The following is a 12818-nucleotide window of genomic DNA, read 5'->3' on the forward strand; positions in this document are numbered from 1 at the left end:
CCCAAACATGCTCAATGGGGGACAGATCCGGAGATCTTGCTGGCCAGGGTAGTTGACTTACACCTTCTAGAGCACGTTGGGTGGCACGGGATACATGCGGACGTGCATTGTCCTGTTGGAACAGCAAGTTCCCTTGCCGGTCTAGGAATGGTAGAACGATGGGTTCGATGACGGTTTGGATGTACCGTGCACTATTCAGTGTCCCCTCGACGATCACCAGTGGTGTACGGCCAGAGTAGGAGATCGCTCCCCACACCATGATGCCGGGTGTTGGCCCTGTGTGCCTCGGTCGTATGCAGTCCTGATTGTGGCGCTCACCTGCACGGCGCCAAACACGCATACGACCATCATTGGCACCAAGGCAGAAGCGACTCTCATCGCTGAAGACGACACGTCTCCATTCGTCCCTCCATTCACGCCTGTCGCGACACCACTGGAGGCGGGCTGCACGATGTTGGGGCGTGAGCGGAAGACGGCCTAACGGTGTGCGGGACCGTAGCCCAGCTTCATGTAGACGGTTGCGAATGGTCCTCGCCGATACCCCAGGAGCAACAGTGTCCCTAATTTGCTGGGAAGTGGCGGTGCGGTCCCCTACGGCACTGCGTAGGATCCTACGGTCTTGGCGTGCATCCGTGCGTCGCTGCGGTCCGGTCCCAGGTCGACGGGCACGTGCACCTTCCGCCGACCACTGGCGACAACATCGATGTACTGTGGAGACCTCACGCCCCACGTGTTGAGCAATTCGGCGGTACGTCCACCCGGCCTCCCGCATGCCCACTATACGCCCTCGCTCAAAGTCCGTCAACTGCACATACGGTTCACGTCCACGCTGTCGCGGCATGCTACCAGTGTTAAAGACTGCGATGGAGCTCCGTATGCCACGGCAAACTGGCTGACACTGACGGCGGCGGTGCACAAATGCTGCGCAGCTAGCGCCATTCGACGGCCAACACCGCGGTTCCTGGTGTGTCCGCTGTGCCGTGCGTGTGATCATTACTTGTACAGCCCTCTCGCAGTGTCCGGAGCAAGTATGGTGGGTCTGACACACCGGTGTCAATGTGTTCTTTTTTCCATTTCCAGGAGTGTATTTTGCAAGATGACGGTGAATATGTGTGATGAAGTGGGACTGATCGTATTCAGTTCTAGTACAGTAATCGGCTGCAATACACTGCGTGACTTACGTTAAAATATCGGAAGTTCCATAACACCTAAGTGACATTCTCTTGCCAGCCGCTGTGACCGAGCGGTTCTAGGCGATTCAGCCCGGAATCGCGATGCTGCTACGGTCGCAGGTTTGAATCCTGCCTCGGACATGGATGTGTGTGATGTCCTTAGGTTAGTTAGGTTTAAGTAGTTCTAAGTCTAGGGGACTGATGTCCTCAGATAAGTCCCATAGTGGTTAGAGCCATTTTTTATTGAATTGACTTAGACGTTTCTATTTTTTTACACCGCCAAGGGACCGCAGACATTAACATGTGACATAAATATGAATTTGTTACGTCTAACAGTTCCTGAGAAAAATCGTTTTTGAACCATTTGAGATTCTCTTGCAAAGGTAACCAATTTTAGCCTCTGGGTCTCTTCGGACGTTGGGGGCTGAGATAATGCAATTGACACCCTTCATGGCTCTGAGCACTATGGGACTTAACTTCTAAGGTCATCAGTCCCCTAGAACTTAGAACTACCTAAACCTAACTAACCTAAGGACATCACACACATCCATGCCCGAGGTAGGATTCGAACCTGCGACCGTAGCGGTCGCGCGGTTCCAGACTGTAGCGCCTTTAACCGCTTGGCCACCCCGCCGGCGACACCCTTCATGCTCTGAAAATTGTTCCAGCCAGTAGTAATGGAGATAATGTAATCGGCATTGTCGAATAAATACTGACAGCTTATTAGACTATGATACGCTAGACAGCTGTTCCACTCATTTACATAATAGCTCACTTAACAATTGCAAGTAAGTACTAAGTCAGTAAACTGTAAATAACTCCACCATACAAACACGAACTCAGTGAAATTATTTCGTCTACTCACATAAGAGAACTAGACAATAAATTCTGCCGGCCGTTGTGGCCTAGCGGTTCTAGGCGATTCCTTCCGGAACTGCACTGCTGCTACGGTCGCAGGTTCGAGTCCTGGCTGAAATAGCTCTGAGCACTATGGGACTTAACATCTGAGGTCATAAGTCCCCTAGAACTTAGAACTACTTAAACCTAACTAATCTAAGGACACCACACATCCATGCCCCAAGCAGGATTCGAACCTGTGACCGTAGCAGTCGCGCGGTTCCGGACTGAAGCGCCTAGAACCGCTCGGCCACCATGGCCGGCTTCGAATCCTGCCTCGGGCATGGATGTGTGTGATGTACTTAGTTAGGTTTAAGTAGTTCTAAGTCTAGGGGACTGACGAACTCAGATGTTAAGTCCCATAGTGCTCAGGGCCATTTGAACCATTTGAAGGAAGAAATTCTTGCGAGGTCCAGTCTGTCTGCAAACTGAAAATCGAGCAGTGCTCTTGGTGGGGGATGTCGCCTTTCCTGGAAAAATGCTACAGGTGCCGTACAGGATGACTTAAGAGTCAATTTCCCCTCTAGCAGTGTAGAGCAGTTGGCAGGGATTAAGGTAGATTCTCTCCATATGCATTTCTTGCATTAATATCATTATTAACTCATATTTGTATTGCATATAGTGTCTCCCCCCACCCTTCCGGGTATGTCTGCATATTGTGTCGCCAGAGATTCCAAATGCGCAGTGCGCGGACTCGGTATTACAATGTGAAACTCCTACTAGTTGCTTCTTCTGACGTAGTGGGATGGATAGCGTGGGGAATCACCTGTTCACTCTTCAGTCTGCAGACTAACGAAGGAGGGAAGTGCATGACGACAGTCCGGCGATCTACCTTGCCCCACGCAAGTGAGGCGGCGTGTTGGTGTGGCCAAGAGTCTGCTGTCGCCCGTTGGCAAGAGTACCCTAGAGGCTTTGCTCACTGCGGATTTGGCGGGGCCGATTGTTTGTCGCAAGCCGTGAACATTACTCGTTAAAGGCACAGTATTCGGCCGGGTTGGAGTCCGGTCTGACCTTTGCAAGTACTGGACGCGGTGGCGTCTGCTGGCTTTCCAACTAAGAGTAATCTTTGTTACATCCTTCTCTCGGCGCTTTCTAAGCAATCATTTGTCAATGGGCGCTGGATTGTACGAGAAATCACGGCGAGCATCCGATTAGTGCGCACGTCACTTGGTGTCGTGTGGTGGCTATTTTGACTCCGTATCCTGGTTGCCCGTTGTTATGTATATAAATGTGTTATTTATGAAGGTTTGCCTGGTACTACTTGAGTTCAATTCTGTCAATGTGTGTGGGTTTGTGGCTGTCACTATTCCAACCTGGTTTTAGAATCTGAGGGTATAGAATTCAGATGTAATTCTTCCGATTTACGAATCGTACTTTATAGTCAGTGAAAATTGTTGAATCTAGCTACCTTATTTCTGAGGCATGTCTATAGTTACCTGTTGGCTAGTATCACCAGCTCGAGCTCTTTACTAAATTGTTTGCATCTACAAAAAAAAAAAAAAAAAAAAAAAAACTAAAGAAGAATTTCTGCATTTGTAGTATGTTAATTTTTACTAAATAATTAATTATAATTAACGAGTTGTCTCTGTATTACAGGATAGGTGACAGTACCTCTTGTTAACTGTGATCTTGATAAAAATGCCTGATACCGTGATTGAAATTGTTAATGAGGGTTTCTAGCACTGTGGCAGCGGCAACCGCCGTCCTAAGTTAGTAGGGATGGAGGAATTATTGCTCCTGGCGTCGCCTCTGACACCGCCTCTATCACTATAAATTTGAATCTCTTTTATCAATCCTTTTGGCTACTTTGGAGGCAATAGCCGATGGTTGATATTTGTGACATAATCATTTGATCATATGTTTTGCTGTTTGTAACGTAAATGTATTTTTTACTTCATTTAATATTCTTTACAAAAACGAAGTGATTTCGCACTGTTGCCGTTTTGAGGTGTTTTCTACCAGTTGTGTTACTGAAATTTAGTCTTTTCAGTTTGTTATTGTTGGGTTTTTGCTTTTAAAAAATAAATTCATTAGTGTTTTTAGAAACTTTAATAAATTCATTATAGCTCAGTACCTTTCCACTCAACACCAGCTCCCTACCGCATATCAACAGACAGTCGAATAACGATTAACAAAACTTTTCTTCATATGTTATAATTACAGATTAATACTTTTCGGGTTCTTCCTTTAATTGTACTGTGGAACCTTGATGTTTTCCAAGTTTCATGCTTCTATATCAACGAGAAGTACCCTATAAGTTTGTGTGTTTCAAAATATGTGATCAAATGGCCATGTCTTTTGATTGAATTAGCCGGCCGCTGTGGACGAGCGGTTCTAGGTGCTTCAGTCCGGAACCACGCGACTGCTACGGTCGCAGGTTCGACTCCTGCCTCGCGCATGGATGTGTGTGGTGTCCTTAGGTTCGTTAGGTTTAAGTAGTACTACGTTCTAGGGGGCTGATGACCTCAGATGTTAAGTCCCATAGTGCTCAGAGCCATTTTTTTTATTAAATTGACCTAGAAGTTTCTTTTTTTTACACCGCCAAGGGACCGCAGACATTAACATGTTACATAAATATGAATTTGTTACGTGTACCAGTTCCTGATAAAAATCGTTTTTAACAGTCGGACAGACAGACAGACAAACGCACAACTAAATAATCCAGTAAGGGTTCCGTTTTCACCGACTGATGTACCAAACCTTAAAAATGAACGTTACAGGGTAGCCAAGACTCTAAGCAGGTTTGGCACTTAACAACATACGCATTAACTTTTCCTAGAGCGAATTTTCACCCAAGTTACCATTTAAGGGTTAAATAAATATTTTGATGGTGGTATACGATTCTGGCAACTTTTCGAGTATGTTCAACACGCTGCAGTCAGTTTCTTCCCATTTCTTCCTCAACGTAAATGTAGGACGACTCGTGATTCTTTCGGAGGAAAGCCAGAAAATTCAAGCACGCATTACATGCCTCTAGAGTGGGGCAAAATTCAATCCTTACATCGAGTTAAGTATGTCAGAAAAAATACTTTTCTCAGCGTGTCATTCAGGAGATCGATAAGAAAGGTTGGTTGCGTCTGGATACTCGCTGATGTTATACAATAAATTTCCCGCGATGTTCCAGAACCGTAGTTCGACATGAAATCTGCTGCGCCGGTACTAGTTGGCTGAAAATCCTTCTCTTTGTGCTAATTAATGTTCGGTCCTTTCAATTAGGGTTTATTTACTCAGTAGCACTGATTAAGTCTTAATTAATTGGATGGTGCTCTGGCTCTTTTTTGTAGCAGTTGCCGGTAGTGGAAATAACGATGCTGCCTCGCTGAGTACAAGAGCATGTAGTATATTTTCAAACGCTTAATGGCAAGAATTCTTAAGGGCGTTGGCTGGAATTCTCGGGGGAATAAGTTTGTACGCGTAAAACATATTTGTTACCCAGAATGTACTACACGATTGTAAATTTTATTTCATACGGCGGTATTCGTGAGCTATGGGTAAGAAGTGAGGAATTCCAGATTAGACAATATTGCTCGTAGTTTTTTTCTTTAATATGACGACGCATGTACAGGGCATTAAAAAAAAAGACTGATTTCAAAACTTCATGTTTATTGATGAAAACATACTACAAACATGGGATGGATTGCAAAACACTAACAAAATGTTGAAGTTTTAGCTGCGCTATTAGAAATGCTCTGTGTGTCCACCACCAGCAGCAAGAACAACGTCTTGACGATAGCTATATTCGTCATAAACTTAACACAATGTATTTATCTTTACAGAAGTTATGGCGGCTGTTATTCTGCTCTTCACGTCTTCTCTGTCACGAGCAAAAAATCGCATGTGGTCATGTCTGGCGGTCTTGGACGCCAAGAATGCAGGGCAGTGTCTCGGGGTTCAAAAATGGTTCAAATGGCTCTGAGCACTATGGGACTCAACTGCTGTGGTCATAAGTCCCCTAGAACTTAGAACTACTTAAACCTAACTAACCAGGACATCACACACATCCATGCCCGAGGCAGGATTCGAACCTGCGACCGTAGCGGTCGTGCGGTTCCAGACTGTAGCGCCTTTAACCGCTCGGCCACTCCGGCCGGCTGTCTCGGGGTTCCGTGCATCCTATCCAGCGTTGAGCTATCCTCAGATGCCTCAGAACAGGCTTCTTCCACAACTGCTATGACTTCTTTTTCCAACAGGATGGAGCTCCACCATACTGGCACAAAAACGTACGTCAGTTTCTCAATGACACTCTGCCTCAACGCTGGATAGGGCGCACGGGATCCCGTGACACTGCCCTGCATTCTTTGCCTCGTAAATTGCCAGCCATGAACCATCGCAATATTTTCTTGTGGGGATATGTGAAGGAAAATGTATTCATCTACCGTTTAGCTCGTGACATAGATAAAGAGAAGAACAGAAAAACTCCAGACATAAGTTCTGTAAAAGCAGACACATTGCGCAAATTTTGTGACAAATTTAGCTATCGGCTATATACTGTTCGTGCTGCTGCTGTGGACATATAGAGCATTTGTAGTAGCGTAGCTAAAACTTCAAGATTTTGTGAGTATTTTACAAGTAATTCTATATTTTTAGTATGTTTTTATCAATAAATATGGACTTTTGAAATAAGGTCATTCTTTTTGAAATACCCTGTGTATCCTTTCCTAGGTAACAAAATTTGATCTTTATGAGACTGTGGTATCACCGCCAGACATTGCTAGGTGGTAGCTTAAATCGGCCGCGGTCCATTAGTACATGTCGGAGCCGCGTGTCGCCACTGTCAGGATCGCAGACCGAGCGCCACCACACGGCAGGTCTCGAGAGACGTACTGGCACTCGCCCCAGTTGTACGGACGACATTGCTAGCGACTACACGTACGAAGCCTTTCTCTCAATTGCCGAGAGACAGTTAGAATAGCCTTCAGCTAAGTCCATGGCTACGACCTAGCAAGGCGCCATTTGTAGCATTGCATGTATCTCAAGATAGTCTCACTTGTATCATCAAGAATGCTGTATACAAATGATTAAAAGTTAAGTATATTCCATAGCTACGTTCTTTTCTTTATTGCATTCATTACGAATCCTGTTCCAGACTTCGCGCCAGTCGGCGTGTGTGTACGTGTGCCCTTTCGGCTACCCGTCACTGTGGACTGGCTGCCTTGTCAGTCCACTACAGAGACAATTACTGGAAAGCATAAAATCGATGCTATACCAGGCACTTAAATGTGATTTGCAGAGTATCTATGTAGATGTAGAGTGACGGTGATATAAATAGGCACTGAAACGACTGCACCTAGATTGCTGGGGGGAAAAAATCTACCTTTTTCGGGATACTACTCCGAGATGTAATAAAGTCTTGAAAATTATGGTGTGAAATAAAGGTATCGTATTATAAACTGTTTTTCGATTCGAGTTCGTAATTCACAACTACTGATTTAAGGGTACCAGCTGCAGTCAGAAGATCTCAACTCACTGTTTCTTAGCTTTTTTCTTAGTTACTTCAGCTGGGAAGCCAAAAAGGAAACGGTTTCTTTTCTGAAACATGGTCCGCCTCCGTGATCGTTTTGTAGTAACCACGGGAAATGGCCAACAAAAGAAAGTTACGAGACAAGAGATACTGGTTGCCCGTGCACGACAACAGCCAGTCCTTGGAGGGTGGTTACATAAAATATCAGTGGGTCCTAAACGCATCGGGAAAAATACTGACCACGGGCGCTAGTGTGGCTCAGATCGTTTATAGCGAAGACACTATACGCTCTAAAGGTAAAGGTGTATAATTGCTGACAAGAATCGAGGGTAAGAGAGCGATAAAGGAAGCCTATATGTCATGAAGAGTCTGCAGCGGACTTAAGACACGATTTAATGAGAGACGCCACCCTCCCTCCATTCAGCCTACAAACAATAGTACACAGTTAGAGCCAATAAGATGTGAGGGATCTTTGACAACACGCCATTTCAGGGAATGGTGGGGGCGTATGGGAAAACTGAATTACACTCGGAAGCAGGACCTTTCGAGAGGTATATTTCAGTCAGCACAGGAAGTTGATAGTACTATCAGCAGGGGTAGCCGAAGAGAGCAGCCAGAGAGAACTAAGCAGAGTTATCTGTAGAAGTTGTAACACAACTGATGAAATTCGAGTCGTTTAGCTAGAGACTTCTGCGTGTCGTGTTGTGAGTGCGGGCTGAGTTAGTACTTAAAGTTCCAATTTAAGTAGCCGGAACGGTGATAGTTAGTCACCGTCTCTGTGCAAAGACTTAGTCTTTTCGAGCAGTACACTGAAGCGCCAAAGAATCTGGTATAGGCATGAGCTTTCAAATACAGAGATATGCAAACAGGCAGAATACGCAGGTGCAACGCCTAACTAAGACAACAAGTGTCTGGCGCAGTTGTTGATCGCTTATTGCTGCTACAACGGCAGGTTATCAAGATTTAAGTGAGTCTGGACGTGATGTTATAGTCGGCGCACGAGCTATGAGACACAGCATCTCCGAGGTAGCGATGAAGTGGAGATTTTCCCGTACGACCATTTCACGAGTGTACCGAGAACATCAGGAATCCGGTAAAATATTAAATCTCCGACATCGCTGCTACCAGAAAAAGATCCTGAAAGAACGGGACCAACGACGACTGTCAACGCGACAGAAGTGCAACATTCCGCAAATTGCTGCAGTTTTCAATGCTGGGCCATCAGCAAGTGTCAGCGTGCGAACCCTTCAGCGAAACGTGATCGATATGAGCTTTCGGAGCAGAAGGCCCACTCGTGTACCCTCGATGACTGCATGACACGAAGCTTTACGCCTCGCCTGGGCCCGTCAAAACCGACATTGGACTGTTGATGACTGGAAACATGTTGCCTGGTCGGACGAGTCTCGTTTCAAATTGTGTCGAGCGGACGGACGTTTACGGGTATGGACATAACCTCATGAATCCCTGCATGTCAGCTGGGAACTGTTCAAGCTGCTGGAGGCTCTGTAACGTTGTGGGAGTGCAGCTGGAGTGATATCGGACTCCGATAGTCTAGATACGACTCTGAAAGGTGACACGTACCTAAGAATTCTGTCTGATCATCTGCATCCATTCATGTGCATTGTGCATTCCGACGAACTTGGGCAATTGCAGCAGGACAACGGGACACGCCGTACGGTCAGAATTGCGCCAGGAGCACTCTTCTGAGTTTAAACATTTCCGCTGACCGCGAAACTCCCCACACATGAACGTTACTGAGTATATCTGGGATGCCTTGCATCGTGCTCTTCAGAAGAGATCTTCTTACTCTTACAGATTTGTGGACAGCCCTGCAGTATTCATGGTGTCATTTCCCTCCAGCACTACTTCAGACATTAGTCGAGTTCCTGCCACGTCGTGTTGGGACTCTTCATTGTGTTCGCGGGGTCCTACACGATAATAGGCAGGTGTACCAGTTTCTTTGGCTCTTCAGTGTATGTCAGGAGTTTTCTGAATAAGATAAGAAGTTGTAAAACACCCATAGTGCTTGTCATTTCAGTACTTATTCCAAGCCTTAACTTTTGTAATTTCATACTAAGGGAATTTTTACAACATAGTCTGAGCAAGACTGCCTCTCACTAGGCCAGCAGACTATTTGCCTTCTTCCTCAACCCTGTCGCCCAATCCCAAGCAACGCTCAATTGACAGTAATGAGCACATGTGAGCTGGTGCTCTATTCAATTGCGATTCGGTTGCAATTCTGATGATGAATGAAATTTAGTAGTCAAGGCCAGGCAAGGGATGGATCATTTTCTGGTGATACGACGCGGGATACTTGCGCAAGGTCTGACTTCTTGCTGGGAGGTGACGCCCTTGCAGGTCAAATGCCAGGGTCAAACTTTCTTCCACCAACTGGAGTTGAATCGGCTGCTTCCGTGTGTATCGCGACCGTATTGTGTTGGCCTGGGGGTATACCAGCAAAGCGGGTGCTGGGATCTGGACGGTCGCCGGATCGAATCCCGGTTGGGCTATGGAATTTTATGTCTACCACCCGTCAGTGGCGTGAAGATTTGGCAGGAATGGCTGGTGCTTTGGAATACGCGTTCAGCTGTAAGTCCCCTTTCTCTAGTAGGATTTCTGGGGTAGATAAGCAGCAGTTAAGCCCCCACTGTGGCGGCTAATTGAAAGACTTGCACCACACCTTTCAATTGTTGTTATTATAGCGTAAGATTTCGAAAGTAAAGGAGCAGAATTAGGTTTTACTGTCCAGAGACGGAGCACAAACTTGCGAGGGGCAAACTCGGAAAGGAATTCTCACCATTTGCCTCAGTAAATGGACGGAAATAAAGGAAAATCTAACTCAGCATGTCCTGGTACGATCTGAACGCTCTGTTTGTTCGTGATTCGACATTATCTGAAGCATCAGGACGACCCTATGTAACGTCGAATTGTCCTCAAGATGTCATGAGACGCGGACCCGGCAGTATAAGAAGGAGGCACGGAGCACTGTGTTGTGAGTAGGGAAGTAGTAACATGAGAACGGATCGGTCAGGAGAGCCCACTGATTTCGGTCGTCGTGGGTGTCACTCGAGTAACAAATCCATGCCATCAGTGGCATTTCAACCCTTCTGTAGCTGCCCAAGCCGACTGCTGGTTATGCGATTGTGAAGTGGAAACGTGAAGCAACAACCACAGTTAAACTAGCGCCAGGCAGAGGTCTTGTACGGACGGAAACCAGCACAAGGAATCTCTCCAACGTGGTACGGCAGTCCAGCTAGCATAATAACAGAGCATAAGAAGTTCCAAAGAAAGGTGTACGTGGTTGAGCAGCTCCTCCACAAATTTCTGTAATCAGTGCTAAATGACGCATGACGTGGTGCAAACAGCGACACCACTGAACTATGAATGACAGGAAACGAGCGATTTTGAGCGATGAACCACGCTGTCCCCTTTGGAAACTCAAAGGAAGGGATTGGGTTCGCGAATGCCTGGAGAATGGTACCTGCCATAACGTGTATGCCAACAGTGAAGTACGGAGGAATTGGTATTGCGGTATGGGGGTGTTTTTCGTTGTTAGGGTGTGCTTCCTTTATTTCGCCTTAGAAAGCGCTAAATGCGGAAGAGTGAGAAAACGTTTTAAGCATTGCATCATGCATGCAGTAGAGGAACAGGTAGGAGACGCTGATTGCTGCTACCAGCATCACAATGAGCTCTGTCTTAAAGCAGCATTCCTGAGACAATGCTTTGTCGACAGTAACATTCCTGAAACGGACTGGCCTGCCCAGTGTACCGACCTGAGCCAAATTGAACACCTTTTGGGGGTAGTCAGAACCTCGACTCCACTCCAGACACCAGCATCCAATGTCATTCCCTTTTCTGGTTTCCGCTCTTGAGGAAGAATGGGTTCCGTTTCTCACACAGATATTCATGCACCTTATTGAAATCAGTAAGCCACATACGTGGTCCAGTCAGATTAATGTAACCATCGCCTATGTTCGATGTCAACGTGCAGTGACCACTCACACACGGCATGTGGCAGCAGTAGCAATGTAGGATACATAAAGTATGTCCGGGGGATACGGGGAACAGTACAGACGCTGTCGTACTGCGGATACATCCAAAACGCCATGATTATTGGCTTTCGGACCAAGAGCGGACTCATTTCCGAAGCGGCTAAGTTTGTTAACTGTTCGCCAGTCGCGTGGTTAAAGTATACCGTGCTTGGGAAATTGGTGCTATCCAAAACTGGTGCTGAGGCAACAGTGGTGCACCATCGGCCAGGGGTGGACGATGGCTGCAGAAATGTGTATGGGTGAATAGACATGCAAGTATAGAGCAACTGACGGCCCAGATGAACCAAGGGGCTACCAAAACAGTCTCCCCAACGGGTGATAAACGAACTTTGCTGCGTATGGGCCTCCGCAGCAGCCTCCTGTTTCATGGTCCCATGCTGATTGGTGTTCATTGGTGACGAAGGCTGGAATCTGCACGCCAATGCGGCAACTGGGCGTCCACTGAATGGCGACTGGTGCCATTTTCAGATGAATAACGGCTTATGCTCCAAAGGATAGATAGCCACTGGCGCGTAGAGCGTGAACGTCTGAAAGTCTGGGTTCAGACCAGAGGTGGGAGCGTTGTGGTCTGTGGAATGTTTCCGTGGCATTCCCTGAGTGATCTCGACGTTCTGATATGACGTTTCTATCAGCAGGACAATGCCACATGTCACATGGCTTACAGTGTATGTGCTTGGTTTGAAGAGCAGGATCAGTTTATCATACTCCCCTGGCCACTACACTGCCAGAATCTAAATCCAATAGAGCATGTGGGTGATCACTGTTCGCGCTGTGGATCCTCAACTGAGAAACCTGGCGCAGCTGGCCACGACACTGGACACTAGATCACCTCACCCCTGTCGTCACTTTCCAGAACATCAGCCGGCCGCTGTGGCCGAGCGGTTCTGCGCGCTTCAGTCTGAAACCGCGCGACCGCTACGGTTGCAGGTTCGAATCCTGCCTCGGGCATGGATGTGTGTGATGTCCTTAGGTTAGTTGGGTTTAGGTAGTTCTAACTTCTAGGGGACTGATGACCTCAGATATTAAGTCCCATAGTGCTCAGAGCCATTTGAACCAGAACATCACTCACTCTCTTCCTGCACGTCTTACAGCAGTCCGGGCTGCATAAGATGGTCACATAAACGTGACTGGACAGTGCATTAATGTCTAGTATCATTCGTCCGAATACTTTTGATCAGAAGTGTATAGAGCCAACGACTGTCCGTGCGTTTTGGGCGTCACCTGCAGCTTTTTAGG

This window comes from Schistocerca nitens, chromosome 2, assembly GCF_023898315.1.
Source record: "Schistocerca nitens isolate TAMUIC-IGC-003100 chromosome 2, iqSchNite1.1, whole genome shotgun sequence".
Classification (NCBI taxonomy): domain Eukaryota; kingdom Metazoa; phylum Arthropoda; class Insecta; order Orthoptera; family Acrididae; genus Schistocerca; species Schistocerca nitens.